The sequence below is a fragment of the Artemia franciscana genome, chromosome 21 (genome assembly GCF_032884065.1).
Source record: "Artemia franciscana chromosome 21, ASM3288406v1, whole genome shotgun sequence".
Classification (NCBI taxonomy): domain Eukaryota; kingdom Metazoa; phylum Arthropoda; class Branchiopoda; order Anostraca; family Artemiidae; genus Artemia; species Artemia franciscana.
In genome coordinates this window covers 20,878,104-20,902,362 of record NC_088883.1, presented here as the reverse complement: position 1 = coordinate 20,902,362, position 24,259 = coordinate 20,878,104, and the positions used below count along the sequence as shown (strand labels likewise).

Below are 24,259 nucleotides of genomic sequence, written 5' to 3'. Positions count from 1 at the left end.
ATTATTTATTTAGATTTATTAACTATTATTAATTTAATATTATTAGTTTAATATTTATTTATTATTTTTTTATATGTTATTATATTTATTTTTATATTTATATTTATTATTATTATTTATTTTGTTTTATTTAATTATTATTAATAATTTATTATCTTTTATATTTATATTTATTTATTTTTATATTATTATATTTATTTGTTTATTATTAAATTTAATATTTATTTGATATTAATTTAATATTATTAATTGTTAGATTTATTAACTATTTATTTCTGTCCATTAGAATAGAATTGGGAGAGAAATCTCCCACAGATTTGGCATCACCTGCATTCACAGATGATGATGTGTGGACACCAGTAACCATGTTCAACAGCCTTAAATCCTGTTTAGAGGGTTCTAGGGGCTCAATATATTGAACTATCTATTCGATATCATAAAGATTTCTAGCTTCACTCAAAGATATCGCTTATGCGTGATTTTCAACAGTCAACCGCGCGACGACAGTCAGACTCTGCCTGTGTTTGTTAAGAAAAACCAAAGTAGACATAAGAGATGCTCAAATTATCTGCTGTGAATCAGCAAGGCCTCTACCTCTTGCCAGACTGGCACTCGTTTGTATACTACTCATTAACGTCTGTTGGATCACCAGATCAGGAGAAAGTGCTACCTAGTAGTTGTCAGTTCTTCAGATGAACAGGTCCTTATAATGTATTGTACTTCTTCGGGTTGTCTTTCCTCAACTCAAAAAATCGATTGCACGATGCAGACTTCGGGTAAAGACTGTGGCCGGAAGCAGCAAAGTAAGGAAGCATTTCTAACAACCACTGTGGATGAAGTTCAAGGTTGCCACTTCGTTCAGTTCTCAGGTTCTTTCTCAGGATTCCAAGTTGGTCCAGATTCTGAAACCAAAGACGGCAGTTCTGGACTCGGGTAATTGTTCTTTTATACTTTGAACTATTTCATAGATAAGCTCTAATGCTTCCGACACACCATTGACGTAATATTGGAGTTGATATCTAGGTTTATGATTTTTTTTTTCCCATCGTAAAAATCTTTGTTTGAGATCAGCGAAGGAGAGCAGACCTCAAGTAAGGACCCAAACAGCCAGAGCTGGTATCAAAGGGTAAGTAATTGTTAACTAAATTAATTGTTTATATTTGCTTACTCAAATAGATATGCTGTATATTTTCAACTTTTAATTCATTGATTCATCATTAGTACAAAACTTTTAGCGTAGACAGATATTTTTCCCTGAAGTTATTTTTCTTGTTTTTTGTTTTTTTTAAGTAGCATCAAAGGGTAATTTATAAGAGTAGAACCAGGGGGCCTGGGGAACACAATGGAAAGCCAGCTACCGTCCAAAACTCTTTGGGAGGTTAGAAATTTCACTGAACCATCGTCTATATATGATTTCGATCCTGTTTGTAAAGATGATTGATATAGAGGTGCCTCCCGACTTCAAAAAGTAAATAGTGACGAAGACCATACTGCCTTTCCACCATAAACATCCGCAAACACCTCTTAATTTCGTAACAGGACGTGTTTTCGAGACAGATATTCAAGCTTTGTTAATATTTTATAACGCAGAATTGGACAAAGATTTTTTTGTAGAGATGACTACCACGACGAACTGTGCGTAGTATTTTTGGGAGGAGATATAGAGAAAAAAACTGAAACTAAGGCCCCCATAGTTATGCACGCTGAATGGCTAGAGCCATCTATTCTTTAAAAATATGTTTTCTTCACTCACAATGCAGAATAACTGCGAAGGACAAAAAGGCTCTACAAGATGTTTGCTTATTTATCGGGATGTTGTATGTTAAACCTAGGCTGGAATACACAGTGGTGACTAAAGCACCGAACCAAGATTTGTGCTTCTTGAAGATGTTAAAAGAGTACGAAAAAGTTGAGACAATAATTTATAAAGCCTCTATAAGCAAGCTTAGCCATAATTTGTGGTATTTATGTGAAGGAGTCATTATGTCACTGTTAGATGATGAAGTTGATAGACAAAGTAAGAAGAAAAAGATTGCCAACTTCAACAGGGACAGAATCTCAGATTTTAGCCAACGCTATGACCCATCAGAGGAAAAACTGACTCAAAAGTTGTTTGGTAAGTTAAATTGACTTTTGGTGATATTTTTCAATTGTTGTTGATTTTTGTTATTAATTTTTTGTTATAGATAAGACACTGGATGATCTTGTATCGGAGAAGAGCAAACAATTTTTATCACGACTGCAGATTGACGACAGTTTTCTAAAGGAGGATGTATCCTCATGGAACAATAATGCTGTTTATCTGGAAGCTAAAAGAAGAATAAGTCGTTTGAGAGTTGTGAATGATACTGCTGATCACGGCTGATGAAGAAACAAAACAGTTCTTGCTGTGCTGTGTGCAGGTACATAGAAAATTGTGTCCAGACTGTAAAAAACACTACTCTAAAAAGAAGTTATCCTGACTGATTGCTATTAATACATATATATATATATATATATATATATATATATATATATATATATATATATATATATATATATATATATATATATAAGAAATTGCCTACGGATTGTTCTGGGTACCCGGCTGACTGACCGTATTTCAAACAGTAGGTTGTACGAAAAGTGTGGTTCAATCCCGCTTTCTGGGGCTATAATGAAAGAAAGGTTGAGATGGCTAGGCCACGTTCTACGGATGAAGGATGACAGATTACCGAAGATTGTCCTTTTTGGCCAACCGTCTGGGGCTACACGGAAAGCAGGTCGTCCTTGTCTGGGTTGGGAGGATGTCATAAATAAGGATTTAAAGGAAATGGGAACTTCCTGGGAGGGTGTAAAGAGGGAGGCTTTAAATAGATTAGGTTGGAGGAGGAGCGTGCGTAGCTGTGTTGGCCTCAGGCGGCTTGGTGCTGCAGTGAGTTATTAGTAGTAGTAGTAGTAGTAGTATATATATATATATATATATATATATATATATATATATATATATATATATATATATATATATATATATATACATACATACATATATATATATATATATATATATATATATATATATATATATATATATATATATATATATATATATATATATATATATATATATATATATATATATATATATATATATATATGATTATTAAAGAAAGTCCGGTTTCTACTATCTAGGGCATCTACCAACCTTCAAACTGTTGGTTTCCTTTTTCAAGGTTTTTGGATTTGCAGTGTTTTCAAAGATATTTGAATATTAAAGCAAATTAATGGGGAGAACATTTTCTTGTAAGATCTACGTGGGATATTCGAAATCTGAGATTCCGTAGGGCAATAGAGACAAGTCAAATAAAAATTTAAAAATAAAAATAAATGTAGGAACGATTAATCTTTCAATATAGTGACTACCACTTTTTAATAACTTGAATAAAAAAATTAAAAAGATTTAAAAGCTTAAAAATATGAAAAGGTTAGGAATGAGGGAAAAGAAATTGCCTCTTAAAAGAGTTACAACCACTATTTAAGGACTTAAAGAAGAAAATTAGAATGACTTAAAAATTAAAAAATAAGGAAGCGGTCTTTCAACATAGTTTATGGAGGAAAAGTTAAAAAGCCTTGAAAAATAGAACAAGGTACTAGTAAGCTCTCTTTCCACATAGTCACTTCCAGTGTTCAAGGAATTACAAAAATGTTAAAAGAGCTTATATGGAGTACTAGTTTTGCATTCCTTTATCATATAAGTTGCCATCATAGTTGCGTATAGTAGCTTTATTCATTTAGTCATCTTAGTTTAAGTTTTAACCAAATTCTTGCCAAATTTGTGAAAAATGCGTTGGTAATGATTTTACGATGAATCCCTTTTTCTCTTTAATTTGTATGTCAGTCGTCATTAACTAGGGATGGGGACCCAATTGATTTTTCATTTTGAACGTTCGCACCACCTTCATAGAAAAGTCACCTGCATAGAATTGCTCATCGTAATAATATTTTTCTATAAACTTCATAAACTTTACTATATATATGTGCTTATTCGCATTCAGAAATGAATCACCAATCGTAACCGATCGTAAGAAAATGAATCACCGATCCATACGCAACTGGGATAGCAGCTTGCCTTTATATGATTGTAAAGTGTCCCTAATGAAAGGACTTTTGATGCTTTGGTTGAATAAAGATTTCAATTTATAGTAGTATTACGAGTTGAAATATGTTTTCATGTACTGTATGGCTGGGTGAATTAAAAGACCTTAGAACGCTAAGGAGGCCGAATACTGCTAGTCTAAACGTAAAAATTGACATTACTTTTGACATTTCTGATATTATTTGACGAATAATGACATTTGACTTTATTTTGACAATATTTATTGCAAGTCTTTTTCATGATTATACCAAGTAACTAAAGCTTTATATGACTGCTTGCATCAACAAATGAGAAAAAATCATAGTGCTTTTTATTAACAAATTTTGATTTCATTCTTTAAATGGTGCTTAAAATCATAGTGGTAATGGTTAATGGTAAAAATCGTAGTGCTTTTTATGAACAAATTTTGATTTCATTCTTTAAATCAATCTAAGCTTTATTTGGTCATTCTTAAGGGATACTTAAAAAACGAGACTTATTTAAGACTTCAAAAATGTTTTCCAAGATTTTAGAAAAGCCACCAAAAAGCCACGAAAATGTTTGCATAAGTCTTAGATGGTGTTAATTTTTTTAATAGAGTTCATAGAGAATCATAGAATCATAGAGAATGTTTTTATTTTGAGAATTTTGATTTCATTCTTCGTGTCAATCTAATTGACATAATTTATTGTTTTTAATTTGCTTTATTTGGTCGTTCTTAAGGGGTAATTGAAAAACGAGACTTATTTAAGACTTCGAAATTCTTTTCCAAAATTTTGGAAAAGCCACCAAAAAGCCACGAAAACGTTTGCATAAGTCTTAGATGGCGTTAACTTTTTTAATAGAATTCTATGCTGTCCGTATTCTTGCACGGTTTTCCTACGATTGTAACATTTTACCATCTGAAGAGATACTAACAGAATTATAGTTGTTTTTTGGACTCCAAGTCGTAGAAAATATTTTTATATATAAGGAATAATTATCATTTCCACAACTAAAGCTAAATTTAATATCCATCTACGGCCAGGGTAGTATCCCTTCAATTGCTCCAAGCGGTCAGGTATCCCATCATTCCGAGCACCTAGGTATCCTATCATTCTAAGCAGACACTTATCCCATCTTTCTGAGCGCACAGTACCCCATCATTCCAAGCAGACACATATAGTGTTATCGCAATTTCCAGTTAATAAGAAAATTCTTGGCGGGAAACAATGGCATTGATACAAGCGCACAGCACTCCCAATTGTGTAAGATATCTCAGACAAATATTTTGATATAAATGAATGTTAGTCCAAGTTATTTTTATTTGATGAGGTGAGCATAGGGTGACTAATAAAAGGAATCCAAGAGGTTTATGATCTATATGTTTTTGTCGTATGCTTAGTAGTATCAAAGTAGTAGTAAGTAAGTAAGACGGCACTAGACCCTTAAGGTCCAATGCGGTGGTGCTGATCTTCGTTTCATGGTCCTTCAGCCAGGAAGTGCAATGGGGGGCTGGGGGCCAACCATCCTGTGCTTCACCCTTCCTGCTATGCTTAGTGGATAAAAACTTTCGTTATGCAGTTTCGGTTATCAAATGACATTTACATTCCCCTCTAGTTACTGCATTGTATGTATGTCATGTATATTTTTAAAGCTCTCTCTCCCTACCAGCTATTCTTGAGCTATTGCATCGAGTCCGTGGAATATTTTGAACCTAGACCTTCAAGGGACGGTAAAGAGCAATTTTCAAATCAAAAAAGTATTTACTAAATTTCAAGTGTTTGTGCATAATATATAATCATTAATTAAAAAAATACCCCTTCACACTAGCTATTGTTAAAATTTTGCATTCGCTCCATGGATAAAAAAAAAATTTACTGAATTTTTGTGTGTTTGTACATCATTTGTAATCATTAATTAAAAAAATGACCCTCCCTACTAGTTATTCTTGAACTTTTGTATTCATTCCATGGATTATTTTTGAACCCAAGCCTTAACATGAATATTAGTAGAATACGTATTATAAGTTTGACAGTCTCCATCTCCCCATTAAATTATTTTTTCTTGTTGTGAACGAGAAATGGATAGACAGAGTATTGCAATGAACATATCAGGGCTCAATACCCCTCGGAGGGGGAGGGGAAACATTTTTTTACTTAGATTTCTTTTAAATGACGTTTTTTAAACTTTTTTTTTGTATGTCCTAAAATTACATTATATATATTTATAACAAAAAAGATCACTTGCGATATTTTAAAAGATACAAAATGAGGATGATATAAATTTGTCAGTCGTGATTTCTTCTATTATTAAAATAATAATCGTAGTGACGTTTTCTTGACTTAGTTTTTTTTTATTGAGCTTTGAAACTGATTTTTTTTTTTCAACTTCTTCTTTCATGCCTTAAAATCACATTAAATATACATATAACAGAAAAAAATCACCTGTAATATTTTAAAAGCACAAAATGAAGATAACATAAATACATCAATTGTGATTTTTCTATTTGAAAAATAATGTTTATAGTGACATTGTTTTTGCTTACATTTCTTTTAACTGAAATATTTTAAACTATTTATGCATGTCTTAATACCACATTAAGTCAGCAGTTATTTCTTGGTGAAAAGGGGCTTTGGATACAAACGGCCAGGCGCATGGTGCTCATCCGGCAAGTATCACGGGAGAATGATGCGTTATCTGGTATTGCGTAATCACTCATGCTGTCGGTGAAACAATACAACGAATATAAGTGGGCCCATATCCTGATTTCTGAGAATTTCAAGAGTGATGCATTATCTGGTATCGCATAATCATTCATGTTATCAAAAAACAATATAATGCGTTCTGTGACAGTCCTCACATCTGTTCTTTTGAGATAACAACAGATTAAACAACATATTTAGCTTCTAAGCAGTTTTTTTTTTTTTAAAAAATTTGTGTTGATTTTTGAGGACTTATCTAGAATTTTTATGCAGTTTCCAGAAATAATTCCTGGAAACGCTTGTCAGCTTTTTTATCTCGGTGAAATGGGCCTTTGGATACAAGCAGCCAGGCGCACAGTACCCATCTGGTAACTATCATTTGAAAATGATGCGTTATCTGGTATTGTGTAATCATTCGTGCTGTTGGTGAAAAAATACAACGAATAGAAGTGTGTCTATATCCTGATTTCTGAAAATTACTTTGTTTGTTTCTTTGTGTGATGCGTCAGCTAGTATTGCATAATTATTCATGTTGTCAGTGAAACAATACAGTACATCCTATAACTGCCCTCACATCCGGTCTATTGAGATACAGATACTGTGACAGCCCATACCCCGATGTACTATTGGAATCAGCAACATTTTCAGCTTCTATGCGGTTTTTCGTTGATTTGATGAAACTTATGGGCCTGGAGTTTTTTGGCGGCATAAAATTATTTTGGCGTGCTGAGACTTTCTTGGTATGTTTCCATGAATTTCAAGAATAATGCGTTATCTAGTATTGTTTAATTATTAACGTTGTCAAACAATATAATACATCCTGTACCAGTCCTCACATATCGTTTTTTGAACCGCAGATACTGTAGCATTCTATATCCAGGTGTACTATAGGACATCCTAACACCTTTTTGGCATCATTCCAAGAATATACGTCCTGGTCTCCGAGGATTTACCGGCATGTTTCCGAAAATTTCAAGAAGGATGTGTTATCTGATATTGAGTAATCATTCATGTTGTCAGTGAAATAATACAATACATTCTGTGACAGCCCCCGCATCTTGTCTTTTGAGATAAAAGCTGACTCAACAATATTTTTGTTTCTAAGCACATTTCCATGGATTTACGGAATTTATGTCTTTTTTGGGACTTGGAATTATTGCTTTTTTTGGAACTTACATTTTTTGGGGGCTTGCAACTATTCTTGGGTGCCGAGACTTTGTTGGTATATTTTCGAAAATTTCAAGAATGATGCGCTATCTGATATTAATTAATCATTTATTTTGTCAATGAAATAATACAAAAAATCCTCTGACAGATCTCACATGTGGTCTTTTGAGACAAAGATACTGTGGTATTCCATACCTCGATGTACTTTTTGAGTTGCCAACACCTTTTTGGCACCATTCCAAGAAAGTGAATCCTGTCTTGTAAGAACTTCTTGGCATATTTTTGAGAACTTCAAGAACATCTGGTATTGCGCAATCATCCATGTTGTCAGTGAAAATACACAATACATTCTCTGAAGACCGCATGTATTTTGAGATAACAACTGAGTCAACAACATTTTTCAGCTTCTCGGCAGTTTTCCATTGATTTTATGAAATTTATCTTTGGGGACTTATTTTAATTTTTTTTTACAAGGGTTATTTTTTTTATTTTTTGGTCTTAGAATTTTGGGGATTGTAAGCATGCGCACAGACGCCATCCATGACTATGAATTAACAGATACAGCAGACTAAATTAATAATTAACCAAGTCCCCAAGAAATAAAAATAATTTTAAGTCACAAAAAACAGCATAAATGTCATAAACTTAGTGGAAAACTGCTTAGAAGCTAAGAAATGTTGTTGACTCATTTTTATCTCACATAACCTGATATGAGGGGTGGCACAGGATGTATTTTATTGTTTTACTGACGAAATTAATGATTACGCAATACCAGATAACGTATCATTCATTAAATTATCGGAAATATGCCAAAAAATTTTTGGAAACCAGGATGTAAATTCTTGTATTCATGCCAAAAAAGGTGTTAGTAACTCCAATAGTACATTGGGTTATGGGTTGCCACAGTTTCTGTGTCTCAAAAGACCCAATGTGAGGTCTGTCATATGATGTATTATATTGTTTCACTGACAACATGAATAATACGCAGATATTGAAACTGTCGGAGACATATAAAGAACTTCTCGGCGTCCCCAAATAATTCTAAGTCCAAAAAATAAAAACACAAAATGAGTAGAAAACTACTTAGAAGCTAAAAACTGTTGTTGACTAAGTTGTTATCTGAAAAGACCAAATGTTTGGGCTGTCAAAGGACTTATTGTATTGTTTCACTGACAACATGAACGATTATGCAATACCATATAACGCATCATTCTTGAAATTTTCGGAAACATATCAAGATTCTTGAAACTGTCGGAAACACATAAAGAACTTCTCGGCGTCCCAAAATAACTCTAAGTCCAAAAAAAAATATTTCTAAGTAAAACAAATCAAAAAATCAATGGAAAACTAATTAGAAGTTATAAAATGTTGTTGAATCAGTTGTTATCTCAAAAGACCAGATGTGTGGTCTGTCACAGGATCTATTGTATGTTTTCACTGACAACAAGAATGATTATGCAATACCATGTAACGCATCATTCTTGAAATTTTCGGAAACATATCAAGAAATTCTTGGTGTCTCAAAACAATTCCAAGTCCGAAAAATAAAGATTAGTCCCAGAAAAAACATAACGAATTTCATAAGATCAATGGAAAACTGTTCACAAGCTAAAAATGTTGTAAATGAAGACTTTCACAGGATGCATTGTATTGTTTCACTGACAACATGATTGATTACGTAATATCAGATAACGCATCATTCTTGAAAACTCGGAAATATGCCAAGAAAGTCTGAGCTTGCCAAAACAATTCTAATTCTTCAAAAATTCTGAGTAAAAAAAAATATAAATCTTTCTAAGTCCCACAAAACCCATTAATTTCATGAAACCAATGGAAATCAGCTTAGAAGCCAAAATGTTGTTGACTCAGTTGTTATCTAAAAATATCAGATGCGAGGGTTGTCAGAGGATGTATTGTATTATTTCACTTACAACATGAATGATACGCAATACCAGATACACAGTATCTTAGTTTCAAAATACCAGATGTAAGGGCTGCCACAGGATTTGTTGTATTGTTTCGCTGATAACATGAATAATTACACAACACCAGATAAAGCATCTTTCTTGAAATTCTTGGTGTCCCAAAATAACTCTAAGTGGCCAAAAATTCTAAGTCCAGAAATATATATATAATTCCAAGAACAACGTACATTTCGTAAACTAAAAGTAAAACTTCTTAGAAGCTAGAAATGGTGTTGACTCAGTTGTTATCTCAAAAGACCAAATGTGAGGGCTTTCACAAAGCTTATTTTATTGTTTCATCGACACGATGAATGATTATGTAATACTAGATAACGCATCATTCTTGAAAACATTCCAAGAGATTCTCCTGAATCAGGATATGGGCCCGCTTGTATTCTTGCATTGTTTCACCGACAACATGAATGGTTACGCAATACAAGATAACGTGTCCTCCTCATTTGATGCTCGCCAGATGGGTACCGTGCGCTTGCTCACTTGTATCCAAAGGCCCTTTTCACTGAGAAATGACAGCCGCCTTAGGGTTTGCTGGAAATATTTTAAATTATTGATACTTAGTCAGCAAAAAAAACATTCTGAATTTATCAACTAGATGAGTTTGTTTTAGTTGAAAATAATGGCCCCCTACAAATGATATACGACTGACAAAACCATTTATTAATAAATCACTTCAATTGCTTATACCAAAACATAATGGAAACATAACAAATTAATGGATAAAATATATTTTATTGAAATAATTGGCGTATAGCATTTCATTGTGAAAAAAACTGATTGCTTTGAATCCATTCCATGTAATACTTTGTATGTTTTCTCTTGACATGGTACATATTATATTTTGGGGTCATACATGAACTTTAACATCGATTCAGCTACCCCTTCATCATACATTTCATAATTGGTATTATTGAGCACATTGACCGTATCTGTTGATCAACTATCGAAGATAGTAGTTATGTTTGTAGTTGCGTTGTTTTTCATCAATTCAACCATAACTTCTTTTTTCTTACATTGTCTGCCAATGCCCTTTTATTTTAGTCATTGTTTGATTGTCTATTATCACATTATTTTTACATGTATTGCAGTTTTGGCAATTATAAGATATTGTTTATGATGTGGGTTCACAAGTAGGCTTTTTTTTACTCTTTGCTTTCATTTGAATGCTCATACAAGAAAAATGGCGATAGGATCTATTAGTATGCAACGTATTAATACCATTAGGAGCAAGAAGCTGGCCTTTGTCTTCAACTAATAGTTTTATGTTTCCATTCTAGTTGAGCACTATCATCTCTGGAAATATTAATCTCACAAATCCACCACAATGAAGGTCGAATATTTTTGGTACTTCAAATAAATTTAATATCTCACTGTAATGACAATTCACGCATGTATTTTCAATAATATCTCCATTATTGGTTGCTTCATAGTTCAAATATTTGTCTATGTCAGCATTTAGTTTCAAAGTTCAATAAAAAAAAGCAATAAAAACGTCACTACTAGCATTATTTTGCTAATAGAAAAAATTACGACTCACATTATGTGAGTTTATATTTAATATGATTTTAAGACATGCAAATAAAGTTGAAAATATTTCAGTTTAAAAAATCTAAGTCTCTAAATAATTGATAAAGCCCTACAAGCTTACACCAATAGAACTCGCTCTTTCCCCAAAGGAGGAGCGCTTTGAGGACAATCATAATGAATTTGTTGACAATGAGACAAATCCCAACGATGAAAAATTACTTCTCATTCAAAGTACACTTCGACGAGTGAACATGCTTAAACCCTACCACGAAAGACCACTCAAAGTAAATGTAATTAATCATAGAAAGAAAACACTTCAAAATTCTGAAACTTTGGTACAACAATCAGCACAACCAATAGAAAAAGTAGATTTGTCATTGTCTAAAGTCTCAGAAACGTTGCAAACCTATTACCTTAATTGCATCATGAGCAATGAAAAAGACTCATGACTTATGTCGCTGAAAGTGAACATGTACAAATTGATGGTAAAAAGAATCAGGTAATAATCCACGAAAACAGGTAAAATCTCATTGATATGATATAAGATTTGATAAAAAGTCGTAAAAGACTCTTATCATTTCACAGTCATTTCTATAAATGTTTAAACTCATCAAAATTTTCAATAAGTCTCATTGTCAATAAATACATGTTAAAACGATTAATGGAATATATTCAAATATCAAAAGATGATTTTAAATCATTTTTGTAAAATATTAGCTCAACGAATAGCGATGTTTTGCTGATGACGAGAGTAGGGGGACGCAAGCGAAGACGTCTTAATATCAGTGAATCACCATTACTTTTCGCTACGAGCCGTGGACACTTCACTACGTGTTTATGTTCACTCTTCTATCACTCTTCCACGTTCCCTATAAGGTAAAAATGAGTGCATTTCATATAAAAAGTGTGCAAGTTTGCAACTCAGAAGTGGATCAACAAACTATTGCATAAGCCTGGTAACGGGAAAACCTTTGTGCTCGGAAGCACTAAAGGTAAATACCTGGCCACAGGATGTGTTACAAAGGTTTTTGAAAGCAAAACAAGTGTCGTTGACCCTCAAAACTACGTCATCGACAAAGTCATTTAAATTTACATAAGTAAACATTAGGAAACGTCTTGGATAATGCCCTTAGGGAGGGCATCTCCGGGAAGCCTTATGAGTTTTTGAGGGGGTACTAAGGTCATTTCTTATATCCAGGCTTTCCCAACATGGGTCAGCGTCATGGAAAATGCCTTGAACAAACAAGTCTTGGGAATACATCTTAACGGTGACTCTAGGTTGCTTACTCCTTATGGGTCCAGTTATACCCCCTATAAGCGTTAAAAATCAGTTAATAGAATACTACTACTTTTTTCAATTTGCCTAACATGGGTAAATTTAAGAAATTGTTTTAGTTAGAAATTTCTACTAAGATAGTGAATAAAAACAATTAATATGAAGACGCTGCATTACAAAAAAAAACTTTTGTATCAAATATTGGGGATCTAGAAACATTTTCTATCCTGAAAACTGGAATAATACCTAATTTCTCTTTATAGGCATGTGTTACACTTTTCTAGCAAAGAAAGATCTAATATGCCACTTTTTATTTATATTCATAACGCAAGTGGTATGGGAAATGGGGAAACGTTCAGTTTAGAATCATATGTGAATTTGTGAAAATTGTCGAAAACTGCTATTCCAACCAAACTTAAGTTGTACAGACATTTTAATAAGTGTTATTTCGAAACGTCTCTAAAATATTTGAAAGAAATATTGTGAACGAATCGGTTCGATCCCGCTAGTGTTGGCATGACGAAAAAACTACTTAAGAGGATTAAATATCTGCTTAGGATGGAAGCTTGGAAAACAGTGCGTCAACTGGGGGGGATTTACTTTTTGCCCCTCCTCCTTCATCGCAACATTTTGAAAACCCCCTTTGTAGGAGCGTTTTCGTTGGGAAAAGCCTGCTTTGCAGTTTCATTGAAAAAGTTAAAAAGATTTTTTATAATATCCGTGTAAATTTTTATAATATCCGTCTGCTAAGATTAGATAAAATTTATCCCATTGGCAGAACCAAAATTTCAGGAAAAAACTTGCCTCTGAACTTAAGATTTAAGTAAATTTTATTCGAGAGTAGGACAAAGTAATGATAATGTCAATCTCAAGGGTTTTATAAAAAGGATAAAAAAATTCCCACAAATTCTCTTTGAAAATATTTTTTTTATTTTCCTTTTTACATTACAAAACGTATAGTATCAAAGATTTTTAAAATGATATTATTCGTTAATGCTTGACATGTTAACTTTTCCAAAAGAGGTTTCTTATGCGTGGTTTTTGGGTGTTTAAAAGAGGTTTAGAAAAATGTTCGTAGTTTTACAAGACTATAGATCCCCAGATATATATATATATATATATATATATATATATATATATATATATATATATATATATATATATATATATATATATATATATATATATATATATATATATATATATATATATATATTTAGTTTCACACCTGTAAATCAGCTCATCTGTACATGCTATTTGCATGCAACGTGTGAGGTAATAAGTGATGGGACAGGGACGGTTGCCCCCTTGATTTTAATAGTATTTTTGCAGAGCCGGATTTAGTTTTTTTCTAAAGGGGGGGCAGAGAATTTGTAAACTTTGCTGCGCCCTGCTGTATCATCAACTCTGTAAATATTACAATTTATGTACATGAATATTACAATTCTATCTTGCTGTGCAAACCTCCAGGCTCTTGCCTCCTGGCGCGCTTGCCCCTTCATTAGATCCAGCCATGCTTTTTGTTTTATTTATTCAAGGTGTGCTCACTCCCTAAATTTTGAAAACTACTTTTTTTGTTGCCTGTATTCACTTAGAAATGGGGAAAAAAATCCGTACCCCTTCCTCCCCAATGTTTTCATAAATCGACACCCCAAAATATGAGTTAGTTTCAGTTACAGTGATTGTAAAAAGATTAAATGAGCTAGTTCAGTAAAATTCTATTTCCAAGTCATATTTCATTTATGCAAACTTCATATTTTGCACCCATTCTATTCCTATCTATTTGCAAGATTAATTAAGGTGAAAGCGAATTGGTTGTTCTGCGGTAAAAATCAAAATCATGCTTTAGTTCAAGGGTAGATGTACTCGACACAAATACGAATTTTTTGTGAATTATTTAGTTTGTCTTTAGGTACTCGTCCGAACTGGCTAAATACTGGCTGTTTATTTGTGGACAAAATAGGCGTTTGAAGGATAAATGATTTTTGGATTACATCTCAAATCAAGGTATGTTAGTATGTTCTGCTTTTCTTCCCACGTAGGAGGCAATAGTGCCGCTAGGAATATTTTCTGGGGAGGGGGGCAGTTACCACCAGCAGTTTTGTTTTCTTTTACCAAGATCCAATAGGGATAATTCTCATTTTCCTCGGTAGCAGTGTAGAGTTACTGCTCTTCAGAAGTAAACACATTAATACCATAAAAGTAGTACCCTTAGATTCTTATGCTCCTTGTCAATATAATTCTGCTTACTCTGGTAATGCACCCCAATCCGCCTGATGGTCCCAGATACATTCCTAAGAGTATAAAAAAAAAACTAAAAGAAAACACTAAACTAAAAGAAAACATGGTACTTAGGTGTTATAGTGACCATACCAAAGAAGCGAAGTTAGGTTAATCGTACATAATGAAATATACCGAATTATGATGAAAATATACTTTAGTAACTTCAGTAACCTTAATATCTATATATATAAAAATAAGTTGTCTGTGTGTCTGTGTGTCGAGTGACTTCATGTTTGTGTGTCGACTGACGTCATGTTTGTCGACTGACGAAATTAAAGACCGGGACATCGGGACACAAATGACGACCGGGACACCGGGACATAGGGAATATAAATGACGACCGGGACACTCAAAGAGAAAGCGACCGGGACACAAGGAATGTTCGATTAGCAATCACCATCAACAAAGCACCGGGACACAAATGACGACCGGGATACAGGGAATATAAAGGACGACCAGGACACTCAAAGAGAAATTACAGACCGGGACACCGGAACACAAATGACGACCGGAACAAAAATAACGACCGGGACACAGGGAAACAGCAACAACGGGGACGCCGGGGGGCACAGTGGATATATAAATGACGACGGGGACACAGGGAAAGTTCGATTAACAATCACCATCAACAAAGCTCAAGGGCAATCATTAGAATAATGAGGTATAGATCTGAATACAGATTGTTTTTCCCATGGACAATTATATGTTGCATTTTCAAGAGTCGGTAAACCTGACAATCTATTTATATGCACAGACAATGGGACAGCCAAGAATGTTGTATATTCGCAAGTTTTACGTAGTTATATATATATATATATATATATATATATATATATATATATATATATATATATATATATATATATATATATATATATATATATATATATATATATATATATATATATATATATATATATATATATATATATATATATATATATATTCACAGGTGGGACACAGGGACACAACTACAATGGTGCGTAACTAATATGGCGCGTAACGACTTACGCGCGAGGGGGGGGGGGCTTGGGGGGGGGCGCGAAGCGCCCCCACCAACTAGGTGTTCGGGTGGCGCGAAGCGCCACCCCAACAGCTAGTGCTTAATATACTTTTAATGTACTTTAGTGACGTACTTTAGTTACAAAATTATGGGAACTACAACACAGAATTATTGAAAGTAAGCTGCTTACACAGCTATGTACTAAATACCGGTAAATATATGACTGTTCATATTAACGACTTACCAATAAAGTGAACATATCACTTGATGCAAATTCAAATTGATGCACTTTTTGAGCTCTTAAAAATGATGGATTTTCAATTAAAGTATGAGTTATTGGTAATTTTCCGACAAAATAATACTACATTTACTCAGTACCAAAATTATTTAAGGTTAGTTTAGGTTAGGTTGGGTGAATTTGGGTTAGGGTAAAAAGTGCTTAAATTTGAATTTCCAATAGAATCGATTATTATATTTGTAAAGAGCATAAAAAAAGGCATCGAGTGGTATATTCACTTTATTGGTAATTCAATAATATGAACAGTGATAGTTTTACCTAAATGTCTAACCTAACCACCTCTACATATTAAATATTTAATTTAAATATCCCTGCATGGATACCATTTAAATGGATATCCCTGCATATATATCTCTGCATATCTCGCCGATGTTAAGCTGATTATCTCCGAATGGACACAGTAGACAGGTTTCATTCCAATCAAGAACAACCTGTGGTCGCTATAAGACGTAAATACTGAAAACACTATGGCCATTAAATTCTTACTTTAATAACAAGCAGTATATTTCTACTGATCAGTTCTATTGATCAGATTAAGATGTTTCCTTCCATTGTTACCCAATTTTCAAAATAATATAATTAATATTTTGGTAAATAATGTACTTACTCCCTGACGAAGATAGAGTTGAATCTGCAAGAAAATCCGTGTTAATAAAGTACTCATGGCATATAACCTGATTCAATTAATGAGGAATTTAATTATTAGGGCTATATATGGTGCCATTGGGGAGGAGGATTGCATTGTCAAGATATTGACTATTGCATTAAAAAGAAGCATAAAATAAGAAATCTAATGGTACTGCCTGGCATTAAGATATTTCTTAGCGAAGAAGGAACCACAACTCTACACTGTCGCCTTTTTCTCTTTTAATTCGTTTTTAAAGGCCTCCTGATTTAACAGGGGGAACTGTCAAGCCCTGGTGGTACTTACGGCTGAATAGGCCGTTAGGTTTTACCTTAGAAAACCATAGATCGCCTTTTTGTTTGTTTTTTGAAAATAGCACTTTATCATTCGAATTTCGCCATCGTGTAATTGCCCCCCACCTATTGTCCTTATAAAGTCAAAGGACATATGCAAAACTTTGTTGGTTTTCTTCTTCCCGTTCTTTTTGTTAATATTATTCTGCATTGGGAACCTAGTGGATTGATGTTCTGTTTGGCAGTACGGAGCACCCGGATTCGATCCCCGCTGCAGCGCTATCGCCCCGGTTGGGCGATAAGCTTTGCAAGGTTGGGCAGTATTACAGCCATGTCAATTATTCTCCTTTTCGTTTTTATCTCTTCAACGTTTTGCATTTTTCCCTATCCTTTCCTAGACGCTCAATTCGTCTTATTTCTTTTCCTGTTCTCCAGGCTGCGAATATCGATGGCACACGCGTGCCAACCCATGAAAAAATCTAATGTCGCTTGTGGTTCTTCTTGTTCATATGTTGTCTAGAGCTGCAGCATACGGGCCCAGCTTTGTCTAATGGTTGAGATAGGGGATGATCTTATTGTATAAATCTATCTACATAGGATCTTACATTTAGCAAACTTCTTGACTGTGTTTGCTATAATAGAAAAGTACCAGATTTTAATTAGATATTTATTTGTTATTTTGGTTAAGTTACTTTACCCCCCCCCCCAATGTGCAATTATGTAGCCCAAATTATATTTTGGCTAGCTAGGCCTTGTTAGCTAGTACGCACTCGAGAATTGGTATCACGAACATGAGACAATAACCGGTTTTCACGGTCTTTATACCAGACAACTAACTTCAGCTCGGTGGGAAACTACATTCTAGCTACATTTTAATCAAATGTTTAGTTGGTATTTTGATTAAGTTAGGTTAGTTTAAGTTACGTATTGAATATAATGCGGTCTGGAGGGGCCCCCTTCCCTAATTCTTTGTAGTAGTTTCCATAATTTTGTTACTAAACTATTATATTTTCAACATATTTAGGTACATGTCATTATAATGAACCTAACTTTAATTCCTGAATTTGTACTGGCTAACAAGGAAGTACCTTATATTATCATATTAACTGAAGTTTTGTATTTTCATCATGTTTTGGTATATTTCATTATGACTAACCTTACTTTACTTCCCGAGTGTGTTCTGGATTGTAAAAGAGTACCATTTACCCAGTCTAGATTAAAAAAAAATATATTTATTTTCCCCCTGCCTCTCTAGCTTTTCGTAAATTGACGCCACTGCCATGGATCGATGGGCGTTTACTCCATCTAAATAGAAAATGCCAAAGCCCATTCATCAATGAAGTCGTTTATAGCATAGGACGAATACAAGGCACATCTGATCGTTTATTTTGAGTTTCCAATGACTTTCCAAAATATTTGAAGACAACTACCCCATGCTTATGGCCAATATATATATATATATATATATATATATATATATATATATATATATATATATATATATATATATATATATATATATATATATATATATATATAAAGTAGGTATATTGCAGGTAAAGTAAAACAATAATCTAAGTTTTGTGTAGTCGTTCTTAGAAGATAATTTCTGTTTGAAAAGAAAGATGCAACTTTTTGGCAAACTCGGTAATCATCAGGAAATTCCTTAGAGCCTTCTTAAGAACAACGAATGTCATTTCAGCCCCCACCCCCAAGAAAAAAAACAGAAGAAAACACATTCCCTAAGAATAGATGAAACTGCAAATTTCTGTATCAACTAGAAAATCTGTAGAATATATTATTTATAAGTGGCGCTGCAATGAGTCTTCCAGGAGGGAGCAACCGTCATTCGCAACTCACCACCATTGTCACGAAGCTTTTTTTTTCTTTTTTAATTTCGATTTCCTGCTAACCCAGACTTCGGCATAACGGTACCTTTTACTCCCGACCCCTTTCGTCACCATGATCGTCACATAGTACTTTGTGATTGTTCCGATCACTTACTACCCGGGCGTCAGTATGCTGGCACCGTTCAACCCCCTCCCACCCTCCTCGCCAACAGAGCGGTTAGCACATGTTTCCGACTGCTTTAATTTTCAACTCGCTGCTCTGATTTGAAAATAGTTTTTCTGGTTAACCTTTTTATTTAATTTTTACTTAACTGCAGCCGTGTAGCATTGAGTTTCAAAAGCATGTAAAAGCAGACTGTTGATGTCAGTTTTCAATACAAATGTAGGCAATTGTTTTTGTATTCGTTCTTCATGTCACTGGGTTAACAATCTTCCTGTTTATTCTCTGTTTTGATTGAAATACATTTTGAGGCCAGATCATAACCTTTGACATTATTGAGACTTAAAAATGTGTGTCTGGTTAAAAAATTCCTCTTAAAACAAATATCTCAATCAGTCAGTAAAACGGATGCGGTAACACAAAAGAAAAAAAATATGTTACGCGACATAAATTTCGCACGAGTTTACAAAAACATAAAAATTCATTTCGGATGTTTCCCTATATGAGTGACTAGCTATTTCTGGGACTAGAGTTTTTATGCCTCTAAATAGGCACTTACTCTGGGTAGAGGCTTTTGGTCTGAATCCTTCAATTTTTCGTTATGCAGTGCACCTTTTACGTATGAAAACAAGAAAGGAAATAATAAATGAAAAGAGAAAAATCAAACAGGTGAAAAACGAGGATTTTGTCAGCCAGCAGCAAAATATGAAAATTAAAATCAAGCAAATATTTCGACAATGACTCCGCCAAGTCGTCCTCAGTGCTCAAAAAAATAACAGAGAGGTAAAAAAAAGAAAAAACAACAACATAATTTAATCTTCTTAAGTGAACTCTACGAGAGGAGAAAAAACACTCCTGTTTCTTCGAAGACGTATAAAACTTATCCAGATATCGGAATCTCCAATCTCAAGCTGTTTCTGCAAGCTCCAAAAGAAAAAATACCTCATTTTCTAGAATTCAAGGAAAAACAAAATACATTGGGAGTACAACTACTGTGGGATACTAGGAAGCAGAATAAACCGACTGACCCATAGCTTCGTCTTTGACGTGCCAATATGTTTTTTTAGTTAAAAAAACAAAAATCAAAAATCTGAACAGATTTTTCCATATTCGTATTTAAGCCCAACCCAAATTAATTAAGGTGTGTTAGAAATCTGTATGATATGATACTTCTTGCAAAAAGAAGCCACTGGATCATGTAAAGAAATGAAATTCCACAAATAACTTAACATCTTATGAACGTAGTCAATTTTAAAAAGTCGTTTTTTGGAAAAAGTTTGCTCAGAGAAAAGTAAAGAGCTGCATTAAACCACAAACGGGCAGAAATAAAGTCAAATATGGTGTCTAGCTTAAAACACGTATAAATTACTATCTGTAAATAAGAGAAATCCAAAATAAATAAAAAAAATAGAATAAATAACCAAGTCAAACTTAAAGCGAAGAAACAATGCCACAAAGAAGAGTAGAGCTAACTCCTCCCCCCCCCAGTCACTTCTAAAGACTGGAACGTAATTTGTACTTAAAAAAAATATTTCAAGCAATGGGTTTTTTATTTCTCCTGATATCGAAAAAACATCCCTAGAATAACCTAGATTACAGAAAAGTCAAATGAACGTGATTTGTGCGGGTTGACAGTTTTATTTATACTGATATTCATTCCTTAAAATCTCAACAGTTTGAAGTTTATTAACGTTATAAAAGAGAATGCGTTTTATTTTTCTTTAATATATATATATATATATATATATATATATATATATATATATATATATATATATATATATATATATATATATATATATATATATATATATATATATATCTAGCACGTACGCAGGGGGGCCTTCGGGCCCGCTCCCCCCCGAAATTTTGTGAAATGTTTAATTTCCCCTTGGTTTCTTGGGATTTTTGGCAAAAGTAGGACATTTCTTAAGAATCTAGATACATGTGTGAAGCCTTTTTTGGGGGATTTTGCAGCATACAATTATCCGGTCAAGTCACTGCCCAATTATTAACCCATTTTCTGTCTAATTTTTTACCCTCTTTGAAGTAATTAGCAAATGTACTGTTATTTATTTTTTTTTGTAAAGAGAGTTTGATTTCCACAGCAAAATAGAACTATCCTTGATATTAGGGCATTTATCCCCCCTTTTCAGGATAAAGTACAGCTTTTAATGGATCAATTTTGGAAACAATAATTTTTCATTAAAATCTACGTTTTGCATTCGAAGAACTACCCCCACAGCACCCATATTGCACTGTTAACCCTAAAATTTCCCTTTCAGTGGGATATAATAGATTAATCACTGGTTCTAAATCGCTATGAACATAAACTGAGCCTAAAACGTGCTTTTGAGGCTTCAGTCTTCTTCCCCCCCCATCCGCTACAATAGTACAGATTAAAGTTATTCTGTATTTCTCGATATACGTGCTTTTTGCATTACTAAATAAAAAAATGCTGCTTTATATCTGCTGTTTCGAAAGTTTTACGCTCCCCCCCCCCGAAAAAAATTCCTGCGTACGTGCCTGATATATATATATATATATATATATATATATATATATATATATATATATATATATATATATATATATATATATATATATATATATATATATATATATATATATATATATATATATATATATATATATATATATATATATATATATATATATATATATATATATATATATATATATATATGAATAAATAAGTAAAATAGATAATATAAAAAAATCTATAATTTATGGGGCCGACTTAGCTCGTTAATTAAGCAGCCCAACGCTGCCTATGACTGAACCATCGTAATTAACCTTAAGGTTCATTCACAAGGAAATTTTACTAATATCAAAGATTAGACAGTGCTAGTTTCAGGAGAATCAGAACTTTCATAGAAGTTTCTGATTGGCTGAACAATCTTGCGAGACATACTGATTGGCTCAAAATAGTGCTAAGTAGCTCCTAGTATTATTCAAATCTCTTGTGAATGGACCTTAACACAGACTAATCCATACTTGTCCTGAACAGTTTTCTCACCCACAAAATAGTATCGTAATATTAGCTTCGAACTACGCTTATCAGCGACTTTTTATAATGTTTCAAGAGTACGAAGATTTTATGTAGTAAAACTTCCAATGCAATGAAGTTATTGAAACATACTTCCATTTATTTAGCCACATGGAGACAAAATGTGGACCTTCCTCCTTTTTGAGCATTTCCAATATATTATTTAATTCCTTAGAGGTGAACAATCTTTGAAAGCGAACAAAAATTGGTTCAGGCCGAACTTAAAATATTGCTTTGTAAACCCACCTTGAAACAACAGATTCTTCCCAAGTCTCTGGGAAGACTAATCGGCAGTATATGTTCAGAATTTCTGCCACTAATTTCCTTTGTTGACATATCTGAATTTCATCGTCTCTCAAAATAGTTTTTGCATTTTTAAAACTACTGTTTCTTATATCCGAATCTCTGCCTCCGTTCCAAACCTCCCTGATTCCAATACTCTTTCTAATGTGGGAAGACATAGAACCCACGGTTGAAACCCTGCCATGACAATAGATATTTACTGCCCATATTTACTACCCATATTCGTTACTACCCTTATATTTACTAACTTAAGTACTTTTCAAAGAAAATTAGCATACGTCGTCTTGTAAGCTATTTACTTGTAAAACTGCTAAAAAGTTCTAAAACAACCTAAGTGTCTAATACTCTGGATTAACAAATTCGTATACAGGATGGTCTGGCGCATGTTCTTCCTTAATATTCCATAACTTCGACAGTTTTTTCTAAGGAGCCTAATAAACTTACTTGATAAAACTGGCAAGTGCCCATAACTCTCAACCCAATCATTAATCTGACAAAAATCAAGTGACATTAAACGATGGATACTTGAAGCAATATTTCTCCATTGCACAATCAGAGTCAGTTGGTTTCACTAGTATACGGTTATACATTTTTGGGGGGAGCTAGAAGAACCCCCCTCCAGAAAATTCATTCTTGAAAAATACCCCGACCGCCGGAAAAGACCCTTTTTGATGTCTGTTGTCCGACAGAGTCTTTGGCTAAGTTTCAAATAATTTTCCTGATTTTATCATTTTTACGAAGTTCACCCTTCCCTCTCGTTACGCTGTCTCTCCATCCTAAATGCATGCACATGCCCATTGACACTATAATTGCCTCTAAGTGGTACTTAGTTTGATTAAAAAAACAATAAATAAAAATAAATCAACAATTGAGTTAAACAGAGTAAGTTGGTTGTGGATATTCAAAATAGTGTGAGATCTGGTTTTACTTTGAAGTATCTTGGCCCTTCTGTATGGAATTCACTTCCTGTGAGTGTTAGGGAGGTTGAACACCTCCCATAGTTTAAAAAAGATTAAAAGAGTATTTGTTGGGGAATGAGTTTTTTTATTGTGGGTGGGGGGTTGGAGTGGGTTATAGGGCTGGAGGGAGAAGAGGGTTGAAGGGGTTGGGGTGGAGGGAGTTGTATTTGGATGAGGGTTGTTACCCTGGGGGTGTTTGAGTGAAGGTGATTGTCTTTTTTCTTTTTTCCTTTCATTATTATTTTAATTAGTGTAGGATGCTTCTAGAAACATTTATGCGGATTTTTTTTTTATCATTTTTAATTTAGGATGTCTTTATGAATGTTTGTGTAGTTAATCGCTATGCGTTAGCAAAATTGGAATTTTTCCCTAGCGTAGTGATTTATATCTGTAATAGTTTATATTTTTGTTTATTATGTAAATAAAAGTCAAGCTATGTAAATAGAAGTCAAATACCCAAAAAGAGATAAATCTTCCCTTAGCCTAAACAAAATACTCGGGGAGCGTGACTGAAATTGGATTTTCTACAAGTACTTGTAAAACAGACAAATGAAGATGTCTTCTACTTCCATGAAATCTGAAACCACAAAATTAATGTTCAAAATGAAAGCCTAAGGTTGATCGAAGAGGGTGGAGAAACTCATTATCCCTCATTATTGTGGGGAACG

The 24,259-nt window shown here is 33.5% G+C and overlaps 1 protein-coding gene across 1 annotated transcript in view; it reads left to right on the top strand.

Annotated features, from left to right (window-relative positions):
* The first annotated feature begins 2,383 nt into the window (after window positions 1-2,383).
* Window positions 2,384-24,259, top strand: part of LOC136041009 (serine proteinase stubble-like) — a 163,752-nt gene continuing 141,876 nt past the window's right edge. The window contains exons 1-2 of the mRNA XM_065725505.1: window positions 2,384-2,402; window positions 14,660-14,754. The gene's annotated coding sequence lies outside the window, so the exon portion shown is untranslated. The remainder of the gene's footprint in view (window positions 2,403-14,659; window positions 14,755-24,259) is intronic.